The 14,417-nt window shown below is 39.1% G+C and overlaps 1 protein-coding gene across 2 annotated transcripts in view; it reads left to right on the forward strand.

Moving 5' to 3' along the window:
- The first annotated feature begins 8,420 nt into the window (after positions 1–8,420).
- Positions 8,421–14,417, forward strand: part of LOC106081794 (tachykinins) — an 89,517-nt gene continuing 83,520 nt past the window's right edge. For both annotated transcript variants that reach the window (XM_013244003.2, XM_013244004.2), the window contains exon 1: positions 8,421–8,803. The gene's annotated coding sequence lies outside the window, so the exon portion shown is untranslated. The remainder of the gene's footprint in view (positions 8,804–14,417) is intronic.

Below are 14,417 nucleotides of genomic sequence, written 5' to 3' on the forward strand. Positions count from 1 at the left end.
CGACGCACTCAATATCGGTTTGTCCCTGAGACTGCCGGACGAGTGTACGGTCATTCACAGAGTCTGTGCCTTTAAGCAATCGCAAGAGAAATTCCGGTAAGGGATGTACCGCCCTCAAAACTCAATCGATACCGTTTGGGATAAGGACATTTAGGATTCGTTTTCACGGGAGGGATGGATGGAGGTCGAATGCTGTGTTTGCGGAAGATAAGAGCTCAATCTTCACTGATGGCTCCAATATGGAGTCAGGGACTGGATTGGTGATCTACTCCGACGCACTCAATATCGGTATGTCCCTGAGACTGCCGCATGAGTTTACGATCTTTCAGGCAAAGGTCTGTGCCAATACAGCAGCCGCAAGAGAAATTTTGGTAAAGGATGTACCGCTCTCAAAACTCAACCGATACCGTTTGGGATAAGGACATTTAGGATTCGTTTTCCCGGGAGGGGATGAATGGAGGTTGAATGCTGTGTTTGAGGATGATAAGAGCTCGATCTTCACTGATGGGTCCAATATGCAGTCAGGGACTGTAATGGGGGTCTACTCCGATGCACTCAATATCGATATGCTTCTGAGACTGCCATATGAGTTTACGGTCTTTCAGGCACAGGTCTTTGCCATTGCAGTAGCCGCACGAGAAATTCTGGTAAGGGATGTGCCGCCCTCAAAACTCAAGTGGTAGCGATTGGGATAAAGACATTTAGTATTCGTTTTACCGGGAGGGATGAATGGAGGTCGAATGCTGTGTTTGAGGAAGATAAGAGCTCGATCTTCACTGATGGCTCCAATATGGAGTCAGGGACTGGATTGGTGGTGCTGAGACTGCCATATGAGTTTACGGTCTTTCAGGCACAGGTCTATGCCATTAAAGTAGCCGCACGAGAAATTCTGGTAAGGGATGTGCCGCCCTCAAAACTCAGGATTTATGTAGACAGTATGGCGGCGCTCAAGGCCTTGGTTGCGAGGACGATGAGTTCGAGGTGTGTGGTAGATTGTTTGGAGTCCCTGGATGGGCTCTGAGTCCACGATGCGACGCTGACATAAAGGTTGGCGGACAAACCAATCACCGATCTTGCCTACGTACCATTTGTCGACTTACTGAACTTAGTAGATGAGTTGGGCAGAGCGGTGTCGATGTCAAGATGAGACTCGGCGGATGGTTGCTTGATCGCTAGGGTTCACTGGCCTGTCATCGACCGGAGAAGGAGGAAGGAGTTACTGGCGTTCGATACGAGGTCCCTAAGTACCTCAACAGGGGTAATAACCGGACACTGTGTCATGGGCCTCATGTCGGGAATACCGCACAATAACTTCTGGGGGAGTTGTCTTAATGAAGTTAAGAAGTAGACTATGGAGAACTCGCTCTCTTTTCTGGAGAGGCGGTTCTTCCGGGATCGGGGTGATATTGCGAACGTATCTCTGGGAGGTCTCCTGAGATTTGTGGACGGGACGGGGAGGTTCCTGAGTACCTCAACAGGGGTAATAACCGGACACTGTGTCATGGGCCTCATGGCGGGAATACCGCACAATAACTTCTGGGGGAGTTGTCTTAATGAAGATAAGGAGGAGACTATCGAGAACTCGCTCTCTTTTCTGGAGAGGCGATTCTTCTGCGATCGAGGTGATATTGCGAACGTATCTCTGGGAGGTCTCCTGAGATTTGTGGACGGGACGGGATGGTTCCGACGGGGAATCTGGTACGTATGTACTTTCAAGAGGGATAGGCTCCGGTGCTCCATTCGTCCTGTTTCATTTATTCTTGTGTAACGTCTGTGTCCGAGGTCTCACATATTCTTTCTCTTTTCTTTCTCAAGAGGGTATTACAATCCGGTTGAACACATCTTTGCTGGTCAGCCCATTCAACCCATCCTAACCTAAACTAGGGTGTATTTTGGAAGTTGCAACATAACTCTACGGACATAATATCAGCCAAATCGGATAAGAATTGCGCCCTCTATTGGCTAAAGCAGTCAAATCGGATGATAGATTTATATGGGAGCTATATCGAAAGATGAACCGATTCGGCCCATTTACAGTCCCAGCCGATCTACACTAATAGGAAGTATTTGTTTAAAACTTCAAGCACCTAGCTTCAATTGTTCGAAAGTTAACGTGCTTTCGACAGAGAGATATGTAGACGGACGGACATGGCCATATCGACCTAGAATTTCAAAACGATCAAGAATATATATACCTTATTGGGTCTGAGATCAATATTTCGATGAATTACAAGCGGAATGGGGTAGTTGGTATACCCCCATCCTGTGGTGGAGAGTATAAAAATGGACTGAGTTTGTTATTTGAATATCAATCGTTACGATAGGATTTCACTAACATTGACAAAAGAAATAATTTTGAAAATTTTGTAAAATTAAGCTAATATGTTTTTTTTTTCTTTTTCGAATAGCCAAATTTTTTCTAGTTTTCTTATGATTGAACTATTTTTTGATATTTCTTTCTAGCCCATTAATTATCAAAATTAAAATTGGCACATTTTTTTTTTTTAATTTCCAGGTAGGCACATATAGTGTCGGTCGGAAAGGATGTCCACGTATGACGCTGATTAGCAAGAATACCACCAAAAATTTCAGCAGGGATAATGAACTAACTAATGCTGGAAAATTTAATGAAGTCCATCAACCATTCAAGAGGTGTTGCATAGCGCCACTCCGTTCAAACGCAGCAGTAAATAGGAGATAATTAATAGTTGAGCCTAAATTTGATTGGAGAATATTTTTTGTTATATGGAAAATCTCCTCGTACTACCTTTATTTGATGTTCGTGGTATAATTTACATTGGTGAGTACTTTCAAGAAATTTGTAATTTTTTTTTCATGACATTTAAAGTTTTTTATTATATTTTGAAAAAAAAAAAAATATTTGTCCTGTGTATGACAACTCTGTTGTAACCAATCAACTCATTCTAACTCTGTGCCTACTCGTATGTGTATGCACACAGAATTCTAAACTTTTTCTTATTATTTTTTCATATTGCATAAACAAAGGACACAAACAAGGACTTTTGACATTGGTAACGCCTAAATGAAAGCATGTCGTTCTGAATATTTTGATTGTTTTTCTACTGCTGAATAGGCGCTCGTTTATAGACCCATATGCAACAGTTTGTCGCATAAATATTTAATTTTTGTTTTCTTCTCAATCTTTTGAAATCAAATTCTAGGCTACGCGAATAAAAGTTATGCTGCAAAGAAATTTCGGGATAATATTTCTTTCCTAGACAATTTCCGTTTAATAACATTTTTTTAACAGTTTATTAATAATGGGGGGACAATGTGTGACGCTCCCAATTATTCTTAAGACTTACGAAACCTAGGATATTTAACTCGAATATTTAAACAGTCATTCTCTATGGCTCTGAGATCTGGAACGCAGCTTCCTTTGAGTTAAGTAAATGCATGATTAACATTCATGGACAATTAACTTAAACTTTTAAGTCGTGATTAAGAACGTTTTCTCCACTTTAAAGAAGCCAAATATTCAGTTAGTTCACTAACCTTCAAGCGAGGTCAATCAATAAAATTTTGCCAAGGTTTTTAAGCCATTTCTAACGTGGGCTGCAGTAGAAAAATTTCACAAAGTTCATCTCGACAGCTTCGATTAAACTTTGTCTCTCTGAATTTTACAATTGTAAACCGGTGGCCCTGTTCCTTAAAGGACAAATATACAATTGCAAACGGATGGCTATGCCAAGGAGAAGAAAAGAAGAACAAAAAGGAGTTTCTGATAGAGCTGGCAAACTATCGATAATCGCAACATTCGATATTTTCGATAGTTTTAATAATAAATATCGATAGTATTGATACTATCGTTAATTTCCCATTACCTATATATCGAACGAAAATGAGAAGTAAAAATCAGGAGATCGATTTATATAGAGGCAATATCAATCCATAGACCAAATAAAACCAAGTTTAATAAAGTCAATTGAAAATTGCGCCCTCTATAGGCGCAATGTATCTTCAAGGATGCATTCAGTATCAGATTGCTTATTTTTGCATAATTTCGCAAAAAATTTACTTTTGCGATATACAGACCGATATACAGTCAAAAAATTAAATATCGATAGTGCCATCGATATTTTGCCAGTTCTAGTTCCTGGTCGAAATTCTGTGAAAAATTGCAATAGATCTAGGTAGAATAAAGCGTTCTTTAAGCAGTCAAGAGATCTTCTAAACTTCCGATCTGTGTTACCGTTTTTGGTAGGTTCCTACCAAAAGGTTTTTATTCTCTTGGCAGGTTGGTAGACTGACCTCAATTTTTGGTAGGTTTTTCCATCATATGATTATTTGCCAAAAAGTAAAGAGGTTAAGCTCGGCCGGGCCGTACTTTGGATACCCGCCACCTCGGGTATATATGTAAACCAGCTTTCGTCATAATCTAGTGAACAATGGATTATTTATGCACCCATAGCAGATATATCGATATATGGCCCGATTCGGATCAATTTCGGAACTGTTCAATTTGGTTCAATATTGTTTTTTGGCTGGTATAACCACATATACACCGATCTGAGCCATATAAAATACTGATGTCCGAAAGCCTAACACAACTCACAGTCCCAAATTTCAGCGAAATCGGATAATAAATGCGCCTTTTATGGGCCTACGACCTTAAATCGAGTGATCGGTCTAGATGGCAGCTATATCCAAATCTGAGCCAAACTGAAGGAGGATGTCGAGTGGTCTAACACAACTCACTGTCTCAAATTTCAGCAAAATAGGATAATAAATGTGGCTTTTATGGGCCTGAGATCTTAAATCGGCAGATCGGTCTATATGGGGGCATAGTCCAATATAGCCCATCTTCGAACCTGCACAGATTCTTAAGAAAAAATAATCTGTGCAAAGTTTTAGCTCTGTCCAACAGACAGGCGAACAGACAGACGGACGGACAGACGGATGGACAGACGTACAGACGGATGGACAGTCGTACAGACGGATGGACAGACGGAGAGACAGACGGAGAGACAGACAGACGGACGGACGGACGGACAGACGGACAGACGGACGGACAGACGGACGGACAGACGGACGGACAGACGGACGGACAGACGGACGGACAGACGGACGGACAGACGGACGGACAGACGGACGGACGGACAGACAGTCGGACGGACAAATTGGTTCAATAGATCAAAAGTTATAGGCTCTTGCAGTAGGAGAAGGGGAAAGTTATCAATTTTGACACCTTATATTGAAAATATAGACCAACAACGCCATTTTTCTGAAAGCCTATGGCTTCCTCTACAAATGTCCAGTACATTTTCTACCGCTCAGATCAACAGATAAAATGTCGTGGACTATCAATTTTTTCTCCGTTTGGCCCACTGTGCCACGAACTCAGAAATTTGATTATGAAAAGCAAAAGTTTGTGGTAGGCTATGGATAAGAGGATTGTACTGGCGAGAGAGATTTGAGATTGAGATTTATATTTGAAACTTTGCTCCAAGACTATATTTGGAGGGTACAGCCACAGTTTCACTTTGGGTACTACGAATGCGTAGGGAAGACTGAGGAAGGTCTCAAACTAACTGAAATTGAAATCGATTCGAGTATGGATCATCAGAACTGTGTTATAAGACGATAAGACTTTGGTCTTCAAAATTGAGATAGGGCCGGAATAGAGGACTAATCCAGTGCACCTTATATCGGTATGCCGTTAAGACTCAACAGGTCGACCACTACGGTGTTCGTCATGTCGGCTCGTACGGCTCCGTTTAAACTAAGCTACCCAATATTTTATGGTTGTAAACAAAGTCCAAAACGTACCCAAAGTAAAATCTATCTCGGGTTTTTATTGAATGGACTGACATTGGTGGCCACAGTAACGCAGAGGTTAGCATGTCCGCCTATGACGCTGAACGGCTGGGTTCGAATCCTGGCGAGACCATTAGAAAAAAATTTCAAACGGTGGTTTTCCCCTCCTAATGCTGGCAACATTTGTGAAGTACTATGCCATGTAAAACTTCTCTCCAAAGAGGTGACGCTGCGGCACGCCGTTCGGACTCGGCTATAAAAAGGAGGCCCCTTATCATTGAGCTTAAAATTTGAATCGGACTGCACTCATTGGTATGTGAGAAGTTTGCCCCTGTTCCTTAGTGGAATGTTCAATTTGCATTTGGCTGACATTTTTCATGTGAATGTGTTGCGTTATATATCGTTTTTTTTATACCCTCCACCATAGTACGGGGGTATACTTATTTCGTCATTCCGTTTGTAATACCTCGAAATATGCGTCTAAGACCCCATAAAAGAAATATATATTTCCTTGATCGTCTGACATCTTAAGTCGTCCATCCAGTCTATCTGCCTGTCGAAAGCACGCTAACTTTCGATGGAGTAAAGCTTGGTGCTTAAAATTTTGCAGGTCGGTTGGGACTCTAAATGGCCCAAATCGGTCAATGTTTTGATATAACTGCCATATAAACCGATCTTGTATCTTGACTTCTTGAGCCTATAGAAGGCGCAATTTTCCAACAACTGTGCTAATGGTTCAAATCGCTTCATAACCTGATATAGCTGATATATAAACCGATCTCCCGATTACACTTCTTGAGCTCCTAAAATCCGCAATTCTTATCCAATTTCGTTTTGGTATGACATACAACAATTGTGCCAAGTATGGGCTAAATTGGCTGATAACCTGATATAGCTATCATATAAACCAATATCCCAATTTGACACTCTATGACGATCCAAAGCTGAAAACCGACTTGAATTATGAAACATATGGTTAAGAAGGTTGCCACTTTTCGCGAAAAAATTTATTTTCTTCTACTAGCGCAATCTGTATGTCAGGTCGGCTACTTTTGGAGCCGCCTTTGTAGTTTTCATAGTTTCGTGAGACCTTGGGAGGTGCATTTATTATTAGATTTGAAATGTTGCAGGTAGTGTCTTACTATGGCTTCCAACATCTATGATAAGTATGATTTAAATATGTCTATAATCACATATTCATAAGACCTATATAAACTGATATCCGGATTTGATTTCTTGAGCCTCTAGAGGGCACAATTATTATAAGATTCGGTTGAAATTCAATATCTTGCAATCGGATCATTCAAATCAGTTTACAACCTTATATTGTTTACATGTAAATCATAATCTGTCTATGAAAAACATGCAAAGTACTTGACTAATACAATTTATGGCGAATTGTATATAAGATTTGGCCAAGCTAACGCCCTTACTTGTGTTGTTTGAAATATTTATTACTTTAATGTTTTAATCTTTTTAAAACCATTTCATAGCTTAAATGTATGCGTATTGTCTATTTGGTATACATTTTCCAAGCTTTCTCATGCATGCAAAGTTAAATGTTAAATTTTAATTGTTTCTAATTTGGCGCTCTTAAAATAAAATCCTTTTGCCAGCGAACAAAACGATGACGTAGACATTTGCAAACTTACAAACACTTTTTTACATTCGTCGGAATATAATGATGTAGTGTAGCTGGCCATGCTGATGGTCTTTCTTACAATGGCAATGTTAAGTGTCTGTTAAGAACTTTTTTTCCCCCTCATCATGGAATAATGCATGAAACAATGTAAACGCACACACACACACAGAGTTCACACTTAATGCATTGTTGTTGTGTGTTGCACCAAAATTTGTCGTTGATACTCAAGCACAAATGACAATGGTAAAAACCATTACGCATGACCGTTATACGGCATTTAAACCATGCTCATCATGTAGCATTTTTTGTTGTTATTGTTGTTGTTGTAGACAAAGGAAAAATATTCATTCATAAAACAACAGAGTCCCGTTATGAAGGAGAAGCTTCTTTAAGTATTGGTCATCTTATATGCGACCCACTCTATAGGTGTAGCTTACTCTTGTGCTCTCTCTCTCTCTCTCACACACTCTTAGTAGCACACTCTGAGAGTATTTTAAAACAAACATTACATTACAATGAAGATGGTTGGAAATTCATCGATGATAACAAACTGCACGTTGTACTTTCCTGTGCATACTTTTAGGCTGTTCCTTTGTTTTGAGTGCTTGCCTACACACAAAATTCCTTATAAATGACTAAGTGTGTGTGTGTGTGTGTGTGTGTATAGAACAGAATTTCCCTTTCACAGCTGATAAACATACACACAAGAACATGGATATACAGCCAATTGTTGCTTCATCGTTTCAAATGTTAAATGTAAGTGTGTGTAGGGGTGTTCAACTGCATTTGTATGCGTGCCCATGTATGTGCCTGTGGATTGGTTTTGTAATATGTATGCGTGTGTTTGTCTATTCTAACCAAGTTTGTCCACACTGAGGTTTCTGCTGAAGTTGCTTTCCCAACATGCTTGTATGAGTGTTGACTTTGGCTGCGTGTGCGCTTGTGTATGTGTAAGTTTATTCGCTTATTTAACAACGTGCTTTGGTTGATCTTCATGTCAGTTGTTGCATACATTTTGACGTGTTCACATAATAAAGCGTTCCGTGACAACACAAATACTTGGTCAAGAAAAAAGACAAACGTTTATTTTTTATTTTTTTGAAAACAAAAAAAAAAATATTAAGCAATCTTTGTATTGCATTAACTGTTTTTGAATAATTGATGAGACCAGAGTTAGTGGCTTTTAATTGCATTTGTGTGCTGGTCAATATTGTGGCATAAATCAGTTGTATACCGTTAAAAAAAAATTGTGCTGTGAAAACTGTGACATTAAAATTTTATACTTTCGCTGGGTGATAATTTTTCAATTTTATGTCATAGCTCAAATGTTTTAGCGAATGTTTATGAAATTATTTATATGATAAAGGGCTATAAAGCAAAAAGGTATGTTGGACTTTAGATAATTTCTATAAAAAAAAAAATTAATAAGAATTTAAGTGATTATGACATAATTAATGCAGTTCTTATAAAATTAAAGTTAAACCATTAATGAAAGGCTAGATCTTTAGGAAAAATAAAATAAGTCATAATTTCAGATACTAAAATAAAATTCAGAAATATGAAATAATTTCAAAGGCAAAGAAAAAATATTTCCCACAATTGTATAACATCTTGGTTTTAAAACAAACTTTTGGAAAACTTATTTAAATAATGTAAATAAAAAAAAGTTTGAAATAAACAAACAGGTTCAAATGGTAGAAAATACAAAATTACGTCTGAAAACTTCAATTTAGATACTTTTCAAAAATGAAAAAAAAAAAATCAAAAATATCCAAATTGCCAAAGAGTAATTTTCGAATTTTTAGTTTTATTTTCAAGAAACAAATTTATTTCGTCTATTTACTGTGACCTTTACTCAAACCAATGGGCTCTTTGCACAATCCGCTTTTTATGGAACTTTAATTGTTTTTACTAAGGCTAAGGAATTTTGACCGATACGTTCTGGATCACTGTTAAGAGAATGGCTATATTCTAATTGCAAATTTCCAACAATATGAATCATATTGTAAAGCTACTAAGTTTATTTCATCAGCATGGTTCGTGGTTCCCTGTTCCTTAATGGGATGTTGGCGAGCAAATTTTCAGTTTTTGCACAATACAATTTTTCCTTTTTATCATTTCCCTTGGTGCGTATGAAAATATCATTACAAAAATAATATAACTCATACGCAACACTATCGCCCAATGAATGGATTGTATTGCCCTGTATTGGGCATTTCTCCTCACATTGGCTATTTTCACAATCGGATATTGTCAGGCTACAGACTGTAGGGTTCTCTGTTTCTAAACCCCTTTTTTTAAGTTAGGTAGAAAAGGAATTTTTGCGTTGGTATAGCATTTGATTGGTTTGCTAGACCACGATTTCCTTTGTTACCACATCAAAGTCATCGGTTGGATATGTAAAAAGATATGTCTTCCAGGTTTAAATAATGGTCTTAAGAGTATTTTCCTTTTGTAGCACATCAAGAAAAAAAAATTACTCTACCTCACAAACAAACACATCCAACTATTAGAACACAATACCCAATTTTTATGAAAATGGGGAGCAATTTGTATGAAAATAGGGGGGGTCAATTTTTGACTTGGGGACTGGGGACCAAAAATTGGAGATTTTTTGGGGAAAAATATTTGTGATAAAACGTTTTTAATGTTTTTTGCAATCTATTTTTTTTCTTCTATTTTATTTTTCTATTTTTTTTTTTCTTCTTCTTTTAAATATGGAAATCTGTCAGTATATACGTATAACTTGCAGTGGACAGTGTTAAAATAAAACAGGGTTTATGTCACTGCATTTTTTTTTTTTTTTTGACATTTACCTTTACACAACTAAGTATAGCGGAGGTGTTTTTAAATCGCCCTGGGAATAAATCTTATATACTTTTTTAAAGCAAATTTTCAAGACATAAAATTATTATCCCTTAAGCTTTTGGTGGTTTGCGTCTGTTCCAAGTGGAGCGGCAAATCTAATGCGCGGAAGTAGACCAAGAACGGATTTTAAGCACCGAACAACAGCGGTGGAGAATTCAGGCCGTAGTATGTTGTCTGCTAATGAAACCTCGAAAAGTGGAGCACCTACTCACTTTTAACTGAATCATCGGATGTTGACGCATTCCCCAGAAAATTCATTAAAATTTTTGTCGCCAATCCAAATCATGCTTCAAAATGAAAATAGAATCGCAAAATATGATGCCAATCTCAGTTAAAATTACAAAAAAAAATTTAAATTTTTTGTTGGGATTTTTGGGCAGCAGGATTTGGCAGCCCGAACAATTTTTCGAACTTTAGGATCCTGCCAAGAGCCGTCCGGACTACCTGGGGCCTTGAATTTTTGCACTTTATCTCACAAATTTGCGCTAACCATTAAAATTTTAAAAGTATTGTCTCTTCCAGTTCTCAAATGGCAGATTTATACCAGAGTATTTTTGGATTCTATCCCACTGTACTTTGCCAGGCTACATTAGTCTTTCACAACAACTTTCGTTGAATTTGGCTCGACTATGAAGACCCACACTGTCGTTTGTTGTTTTGTTTCGGGCTCATATGTTATTCGAATTACTCACAAGACTTCAGGCAATCAAATTATGATGTACCTCTCGGAATTGACTTTCCTATATTGTTCAAGCGGAACAGCCACCACATGACCAATTTTGACCAACCATAACCGAAGAAACTAGCACCGGGTTCGAAGTTCTTCTTTCACAAACAACTTTCGTTGGATTTGGCTCGACTATGAAGACCCACGCGGTCATTTGTTGTTTTGTTTCAGGCTCCTACGCCTAGATCCACGATTTACCACCTGTGTCGATCTTATAAACGTATTTTGAAGCACCGCGATCGTATTTTTTAACAATTCTACGCGCTAATTGAGGCGATTGTCGAATTAAGTGGAATCCAACGAGAACAAACCTTTTATAGTGCAAGATGTAAGGAATGCCCAAAGATGCCTCTATCTCACGGGATGTCACATGATGATACTGCGTTATAATTTCACGCACTTCATAGATGTTCTCTAGTATAACAACCATTTTTAGACGACCTTCACAGAATTCGACTTTGAGCGAACGTCGGCCATGACTCACTACATTTAACCAGTTTTTCACATTGCTATAAAATAGTGCTTTATCGCTTTACAAAGATTGAAGTCCATCAATGCACTCTTGTCGAGATAATACACGTCAAAAATTTTGAAAAATTGTCGCAGGAAAATGTTCACCAATTAATTTCATATTTGTGGAGAAGTTTTTACATGGCTGTCATACCATTTTCAAATGGCATACTTCCTCACAAATGCCGACAGCTTTAGAAGGGGATAACCACCGCTGAAAAATTCTTTTCTGATGTTCTGCTTAGGCTTTGAACCCAGCGTAATATGCGCACATTCTAACCTTTGCGCTACGATGGCCTGCGAAAATACATACTTTTTATTAATGCTGGTCGGCTGAGATGTAAATGGAGGAAATCCCATGATGCGTATGAAGATAATGGGTATAGAAAATAACTCATACGCCACCTAATTGATCCATTAATTACCCCATTCTTTCCTAAAAAGTAGACGATAAAGTATGCATTAAATTGTTAAATTACAATTGATATCGAAATAAGGCGTTTTATCGAGCACGGGAGCCAACTTTAAGACCACTAAACTGTAATTAACAAGAAAAAGCGTGCTAAGTTCGGCCGAGCCAAATCTTGGGAATCCTAAAAATTTATACAAAATAAATTTAGTTGAAGGGGATAGTTTTATTCTACTTCTGTTTAACTAGCAAAAATTAAAGTTTCTAGGAACCAAACAAGGATAATCGAGAGACCGCGGTTTATATAGGAGCTATATCTGGTTATAGACTGATTGTGACCGTACTTGGCACAGTTGTTGGAAGTCAGAACAGGACACCGCATGCAAAATTTCAGCCAAATCGGGAAAAAATTGCGTATTGTAAGGACTTTAGAAGTCAAATCAGAGAGCGATTTGGGCCGTACTGAGCACAGTTGTTGAAAGTCATAACAGAACACTACATGTAAAATTTCAGCCAAATCGGACAAAAGTTGCGGCTTGTAAGGACACGGGAAGTCAATCGGGCGCTCGGTTTATATGGGAGCTATATCAGGTTATAGACCGATTTGTATCGTGCTTGGTACAGTTGTTGGAAGTCATAAATGAACACTTTATGCAAAATTTCAGCCAAATCGGACAAAAATTACGGCTTCCATGGGCTCAAGAAGTCAAATCGGGAAATCGGTTTATATGGGAGCTATATCCAAATCTGAACCGATTTGGCCCATTTGATATCCTCAGCGACCTACTTCGATAGTAAGTATCTGAGCAAAATTTCAAGTGGATAGCTTTACACGTTCGACTGCTATCGTGATTTCGATAGACGGACATTGCTAGATCGACTCAGAATGTCGAGACGATCAAGAATATATATAATTTATGGGGTCTTAAATCAATATTTCGTGGTGTTACAAACAGATAACTAGATTGGTATACCCCCATCCTATGGTGATAGGTAAAAAAGTTTAATAACTTTCTTCGTAAACCCTGATATACGATGTAAATATAGCAAAATTGTTTTTAATTGCTTTCTTATACCCTCAACCATGGGATTGGTCGAAACATTGAATTGAACTCATCATCTTCCCCACATGGCCTACACATGCAATCACTTGCCCCTCCGATTTTGCATAAGTGAGCTCGTAGTCCTATGCTTCCCGTTATGATACCAAAATCTATACTGACCTCCTTTTTACTTCCTTTCGGTAGTAGCCTCGTCCTCTCACTATCCGGATCACCCCATAGGATTTTCGCCGTCCTACCGACTGTTTCGCTGTGTTTCATGCGCTTTTGTCGCCCACGCCCTTAAACTGCATCGGCCCGAAAAGCTTCGGCTCAACCAAGTTTATCGACGGCAGTTCTCTGGTTTCACTGCCAAATCGTCTGCCCTTTAATTCCTCTTTACTCCATTATGGCCCGGCACCCAAACGATGTGAATTTTGCCTCAGAGAAGGCGTTAATCTCGTTCTTACACTCCATCACTATTCGTGACCTTACCGTCCTGGTTGTTATTGCCCTTATGGCAATTTTACTGTCCGTAAAGATATTCACACTCGACGTGCTGGCGTTAGTACCGCACCACCTTACGCATTTCGTGATTGCGCGGATCTCTGCCTGCAGTACCGTATTATGTTCAGGCAGTCTAAAACAGATCTCAGTACCTGGATTCTCAATGTAGACCCTCAGGCCCACTCAGTCCCCTCGCTTTGATCCATCCATGTAATATGATATCCCAGATAGCAAGATTCAGTCAGTCCAAGACTGTGCCGATGGCAGCAGTGCCTCGCACTCGACTTCAAGGTTCATCTCAGGTATCTGATCGGAAACCTCTTCCCTTCCTTCCAGGTTTCCTATCGTCGCCTCGATATTACCGCGATGGTATCAGCTTTTACCACCCTCAATCCATTCTCCCATCGCCTTAAGTCTCATAGCCGAAGGGGCTGCCTCACACTTAATCTGTATGTAAATGGGTCGGATATCTAGAATAGTCTCCAGTGTCCTAGTAGGCGTGGTCCTCATCGCTCCGTTTATGCCAAGACAACATGTTCTCTGAACCTGTTGTATGGTCCTTATATTGCACATTTTCTCCATAGCAGTCCACCAAACTACTGAGGCATAAGTAAGTATTGGTCTTATCACGCTTCTGTAGAACCAGTGGACTATCCTCGGGTTCAGGTCCCATTTCGAGCCTACGGCCCGTTTACATAAAGCCCAACATTTGTGAGCCTTCTCGGTACGCTCCTGAATGTGACACTTCCACTTAAGTTTCCTATCCAAAATCCCTTCTAAGTATTTGGCGTTGTAAGACATCGAAATCGTCTTATTTAGGAAGCGTGGTGCGTTAAATTGGCTCATCTTCGTCTTCCTCGTGAACAGGCATATTTCAGTCGTCTCTGGGTTAACATTGAAACCTCTGGGTCTAGCCCAGCCATATGCCATATGTAA

The sequence above is a fragment of the Stomoxys calcitrans genome, chromosome 2, assembly GCF_963082655.1.
Source record: "Stomoxys calcitrans chromosome 2, idStoCalc2.1, whole genome shotgun sequence".
NCBI lineage: Eukaryota > Metazoa > Arthropoda > Insecta > Diptera > Muscidae > Stomoxys > Stomoxys calcitrans.